General features: G+C 49.3%; 1 non-coding gene across 1 annotated transcript; it reads right to left on the bottom strand.

The window, feature by feature from the left end:
• Window positions 1–3,319: 3,319 nt before the first annotated feature.
• Window positions 3,320–3,392, bottom strand: TRNAR-CCU (transfer RNA arginine (anticodon CCU)). Its single transcript has one exon. It is a non-coding gene; the product is annotated as a tRNA-Arg (tRNA).
• Window positions 3,393–6,145: the final 2,753 nt, after the last annotated feature.

Raw genomic sequence — 6,145 nt, 5'->3', positions numbered from 1 at the left:
CGTCTCGCTGTGCCCTCAGCCAATGGGGTGCAGCCGCCTCACCAATCAGCCAATGGGAAGCAGCCACCTGGCGCAGACCCCCCCCAATTAGGGGAAAGCAATCGAGCGCTAAAAAACTGAAACAAACCTGGGGAGGCGGCGCAATCGGGCGCTGAATTATCCATCGCGGTCAGGGAGGGCGGCTGGAGAGAGCAGGCGCCACACAAGCCGGCAAATCTCCCTCAGGAAAGACACCGCCAGGATGCGCTATAGAGGGCCGAGTTGCATGATCGCGCCCACCAAACGCGCTGGCAGGGCGGGCTATCGAGCACCGAGGCGGATTGGCAATTGAGGGAAGGCGCTTCGGGGAGTCGCGCTGGCTGCGCGGCGGAGTTTCTGGCCCGGTCTCTGCCTCCAGCCCCAGCGACCTTCGTTCCCCGCGCATTTAGTGCCCCCCCGCGCCCCGTTTGTAGCCCGAGTAGGGACTGGGGGCCGCTGTCCCACAGCGCTGTCTTGTCCCTGCGCCGCCAGTGCGCGTGTCCCGTCCCCGGGGTGTCGCACACCCGGGCCTTGCGGGTGGGGGCGGGCCCCGCGCCGGGGTGCCCAGTGCCCAGACATCCCGCCGGGCCCGGCGCCCTTTGTCAGTCGCTGAGTCCCAGGCACCGCCCCCCTTCCCTGTGTTACCTGCAGGGGCCTGGTGCATTTACCGTCCCACCACGGGGCACGCGCAACTCTGGGTAGTTCGTGACACTTGCCAAGCTCCCCGGACTCCCCCTCTGAGCCGGAGGGAAATTAGCCCATAACAAATTGTGAATAAAACGGAGAGTGGACACACAAACCCAACCCGCCACATGACCCTGCCCGTACACAGAGAAATGGCTCTAGCAGGCTGGCGAGTGACAAGCTGAGACGGACACTTAGTTGGGCTACCTACTCATGCGGGGCAGGAGACCAGGAATTCATTAATCCAGGCTAAACAAGTGACTTGCACTTTTCCTTGTGTGTTTTACTTGAGCTTTAGGCATCTGAGCTATTTTTAAGCCTCCTTTGCTGTATTTTGAATGCCTGGAGTCTTAGGACTGATGAGTAGCACTTTAATAACAAATGAATGTTTGCAGTCCTAGGGCCTTGTGAGCAGATCTACAGCAACAAACTGGTGTGCAGCTCAGTGCTCACAAACTAGTGTTACTAACTTACTTTATTTTGAATTTTGCTATCTGTTTTTGTATGAGCCCAACCACTGGAATCAAATGAGTACATGAGTCTCTCAGCTTTAATTTAAAGTTTCTATTTCTTCGGTAGTGGAGAAAACCTCAAAAACATGAATCCTAAAAGCTAAAAAATCCCACCACCACCAACTCCCCCCCAAACAACAATATCACTCCCCCTAGCCCCCAACCAGACAAACAAAAGTATACACCTCTCCCCTTCATCCTCTGGAGCACAAGACATCCATCATTTTCTGCCATTTCTTTCTTTCTTGTGCTGGTCTGTTCAGGCTTCTGAGTGTCATGTTGATGGATTTGGCTTCTTTTTCAGTTGGTCTGTATAATGTTTCTCTAAGTGGCCTGTTCATATGATCACTTGCCATGGAAGTCATGTTGTTGTCATTCTTAATGTGTGTCCTAAATATGTCCATTGTCTTCATGCCACAGTTAGATTGTTCTACTTATGAGTTTCTGATGTTGCAAGAAACTCTTTCCAATGGACTTTGAAGATCTTCCATAGGCATTTACTATGAGTTGATTTTTGTATCAACTTCTATAGATTTCCATGATGCCATAAAGGAGGGAAGGCAAGATGCTAGCATTAAAAAACAGCAATGTATTTTTGTGTGAGGGCCAATCATGTTACTTTTTCAAGTCTTTTCAAGTTTATGAACATTTTTGGTGGTTTTTTATATTTGTTGTGTGTCAAATAGCATGGTGTCATCATCATTACACATCTCACTCCTTAGCTAGGTAAAATAACTTACTTCTTCTAGTGCAGGCGTGGGCAAACTGCGGCCCGCAAGCCGGATCTGGCCCACCAGCCGTTTTAATCCGGGCCTCGAGCTCCTGCTGGGGAGCGGGGTCTGGGGCTTGACCCACTCCGGCGCTCCAGCTGGGGAGAAGGGTCGGGGACCGCTCCACACGGCTCCCGGAAGCAGCGGCATGGCCCTTCTCCAGCTCCTACGCATAGGGGCAGGCAGGGTGCTCCGCTCTGCATGCTGCCCCTGCCCCAAGCACGGCCCCCGCAGCTCCCTTTGGCCAGGAACCACAACCAATGGGAGCTGCAGGGGCAGTGCCTGCAGACGGGGCAGCGTGCAGAGCCGTCTTGCTGCGCCTCTACGTAGGAGCCAGAGACCTGACATGCCGCTGCTTCCAGGAGCTGCCTGAGGTAAGTACCGCCCGGAGCCTGCACTCCTGAGCCTCTCGTGCCCCTGCCCCAGCCCTGATCCCCTCCTGCCCTCCAAACCCATCGATCCCAGCTCGGAGCACCCTCCTACACTCCAAACTCCTCATCCCCAGCCCCACCCCAGAGCCCTCACCCCAGTGGAGCCCTCCCCCCAATCCACAGCCTCAAGCCCCCTGAACTCCTCATTTCTGGCCCCATCTCAGAGCCTGCACCCCCAATCAATTTTGTGGGTATTCATGGCCCACCACACAATTTCTATTCCCAGATGTGGCCCTTGGGTCAAAAAGTTTGCCCACCCCGTTCTAGGGGTTCTTCATCCAGTCTAATGGTTACTTTTGTGACATTGAGAGCCATATATTTTGTCTTCCACTTGTTAATGAACCAACCAACTCATTTTGCTGTATCTGCCAAAAGCTATGTTCCCAGAGGGGGGGAGGGGGTGGGCAACCAGAGGACTCTATCTTATTGAACCTGATTGCCATATAATATTATCAACCCCAAGCATTAAAAAAATCATGAGACTTTAAAATAAGAAATTTTGGGTTATTTTTATTTGCTTTCTGGGATGTGGGTAAATAAAAAAAACACGTTTATTAAAGTCTCATAATTTTGAAGCCAAACGCATGATATTTAAAGGCTTGGAGTTGATAAAACTGTATGTTGATCAGGTTCAATAAGATAGGAGTGTGGTTCCTCCCCCCACTGTGGGGCAGTCAGTCAAAGACACTCAGCTGGGAGGATGAGCTGTTACGCTTCAACTCATCTCACGTCAAGTGTTCAGAGTTATGCATAAGGCTATATTGGGAACAAGTCACCTCCAGTGACGTCAGTCCACCCTCGAGTTGAAGCACAGTGTGGAAAGACCTGTCCTGAGTAAAATCCGACTGAGGACCAATTCGCGTCACACGGATAAATAGTTTGGGGAAGGGGAAAAAATTCTCTTCACCCCAGATGGGACTCGAACCCACAATCCCTGGCTTAGGAGGCCAATGCCTTATCCATTAGGCCACTGGGGCTACCACATAAACGTGTTCTTCATTCGCTCATTTCTCCCTAAATCCGACCCCCTCCCTTTAACGCACACCGATTGGTCAATCTATTACCAACCTCTTGTCAACTGTAGACAGGAAGCTGTGCGCACAGCCTTCTGGGACTTATCGTGTCTGCGCACCAGCGTGGCGCACTACGTCATGGGAATGGCAGTTCTCCCCGCACGGAACCCTGGGAAGTGTAGTTTTACCCGAAGACGGTGAGTACGGTCGGGCGATGATGGCGCTGGGGGCGGCGCGTGGCCTTAGAACCTGGCCGCTACGTTGAATTAGGGAGGCCGCGGCCGTGAGATCATGCCCGGCCCCCGCTCGGCGCCGCGCCAGGCTGCCATATACTGGGTGGCTCATAGGGGGAGCGAGTGGCGCCTTGTGCCGGTGGAGAGCAGGTACCGCTGCTCAGCTCCCCCCAACACACGCCGATCCCAGGCCCGGGCGGACTGAGTTTTCTGGTGCACGGTCAGCAGCTTCTGACACGTGGGGTTGGGGGTTAAGTGGTCAACCAAACCTGGGCCAACATTGTCCCCGGCTAATTTAAGACTCGCCCGTCTGCAGTCGCAGGCCAGTTGCGCTAAAACTGATGGGCCAATCAAAGTTTAGTGCAGAGCTCTTCAGGGTCAGAACCGAGCAGATTAGATACAAACTAGGGGGCTGGAGCAAAGTTGAGAACAAGCCCTATTGACCCAGCACCACCGCCGTATGCAGAACCAGCCCTGGCCGTGTCGGGAGGGAGGAGGGGGCTAGTGTGTTGTGGGATGGGGAAGATAAGATGTAGTTTAACACCCCTGCCAGTGCCTTTACATGTTTATTTAATCATAGCTACCCACCCCCCCCCCCCGTATAGCTGTGAATCTTCCTCAGGCTCTGTCCCATTATTGCTGCTTGCAGTCTGAAGATGAGGCGTCTTTCTGAAACAATATATGTTCTTCCCCAACCAGTGGGGGATTGATCATGTTACCTGACAATGGGTCTCTGATGGAACTGTAACTTATTTCAACTAACAGTTGGAATGAAGGCAGCTATAGCAGAAAACTTAGATGTAAATTGTCCCGTCTTTGTGATGCTGAGAAGTTATCTATCTCACAACCACACACACAGTGCTAATATGTACATTCCTCTTTATTTAATACAGCACAGACACGTGACACATACAAAAGAAAAATACACTCATGAAAAAGAACCCTGTCCCAATTAAGGACAGGAAACATTTACCCTCAATTGAATAAGGCTCTTACTTTAGAACATAGGCCTGCTAGCTACACTTGGAATCTCAGAGCAAGCCTATTGCCAAAAAATCTCAGCACCCTATTTAGGATAGTGAAAGTAGGGAGGGACAGAACATGTTTGGGACCTGTGAGGCAGGTTCAGTAGATTCAGTTACCACACTGAGATCTGCAAGAGTGAGTGCACATATGTGGTTATGGGATAGCACTGCCTTCTTTGCTATTTTATCATGCGGGACCAAAGCATGATAAAAAGAATTATGTTGCACCAGCTATTCTTGCAGAATGTCAGATATGCAACCTGTCAAAAAAATCCAAACTGTCCTGCAAAATGCAGGACAATAAACCTGAATATTTGGGAGGAAAGTGAAAACATCACAGTATCAAGGTGAAGAGTTTTATCAGGAACCTCCCAGGTGGCCAAAGCGCTGCCAGCCACAGTTGCGAATACACACAGGAAACTCTAGCTTCCCAGTTAAATGGCTAGGATGTATTAAACGGATCAGCAAGCATACACATTTGGAACTGGTGCAGACTTTTGTGGCAGCAGCTTCCCCATTTTCCTGCTCCAGTTCAGGATGGAAATTAAGCAGGCACCAGTTCCTCTGGCAAAGAGCCTTACACACTTTTTTTTTTTTTTAAACTAAAATAATAGAAAAAAGGGAGACAAGTGTATTTACAAAATCCATGGCTGGTACAGTACATAATTTTTAAGACACACTAAATGCTACAATCTTTCAGGTCCTGAGATTATTACAAAAAAAAAAATCAACTCAAAACTTGTATTCAGGTCCAGTTTTATAAGGAGAGAGAAATCAAAAATCACTTGTTTAAAAATACAGTATCCCTTTAAGTTAGTGGAACGCATCTTTGTAAAAAAAAAAAAAAAAAAAAAAAAAAAAAAACCAAAGTAATTGGCACCCGTCACCAATAAGTAGCTGGATTTGGTTATTCAGGCCCCTCTCCTCAAGAGCTACTATACATGCTTATTGTCACATGGGGGAAGCATTTCACAGGGGAGTTCATCAGGTAAGCACATGGGCCCGCTCTCCTTTCACCAAGCCAAGGGCTTTTCCCCATGTTCTGAAGTAAGCAGGTACTAAGGAGCAAGTAGACATGTGAATTCGTGTGGAATAAAATGAAGAAAAAAAAAATCACAGAATCCCCACTTCAAATATGTCTGCCATCGCACAGGAATTGTACATTCCCTTTCTTGGTATTAAGGAGGATCACAAAAGTCTGTATACTGACCGTTTCTTTTTAAGTTTAGTTGAGGCACAATAAGCACTCGCCTGCTAATTTTTTGTTCTAAACTTGGCAATGACAGTCAGGAAAGTACCCATGTAAAGGGCCCTCAGCCCCTCACTTTACATAATCTACATTCTCAAGAGCACCAGCCAGCCAAGTAGAATTAAGCTGGTTAACTCTTTCATATATTTTTTAATGAAACAGCAAAAAGGATACTGCAGCCTAAACCCTTTCACTGTGAGGACTCTTGCT

This window comes from Emys orbicularis, chromosome 1, assembly GCF_028017835.1.
Source record: "Emys orbicularis isolate rEmyOrb1 chromosome 1, rEmyOrb1.hap1, whole genome shotgun sequence".
NCBI lineage: Eukaryota > Metazoa > Chordata > Testudines > Emydidae > Emys > Emys orbicularis.
Note: the sequence above shows the minus strand (reverse complement) of the source record. Positions and strands in the feature narration are given on the sequence as shown.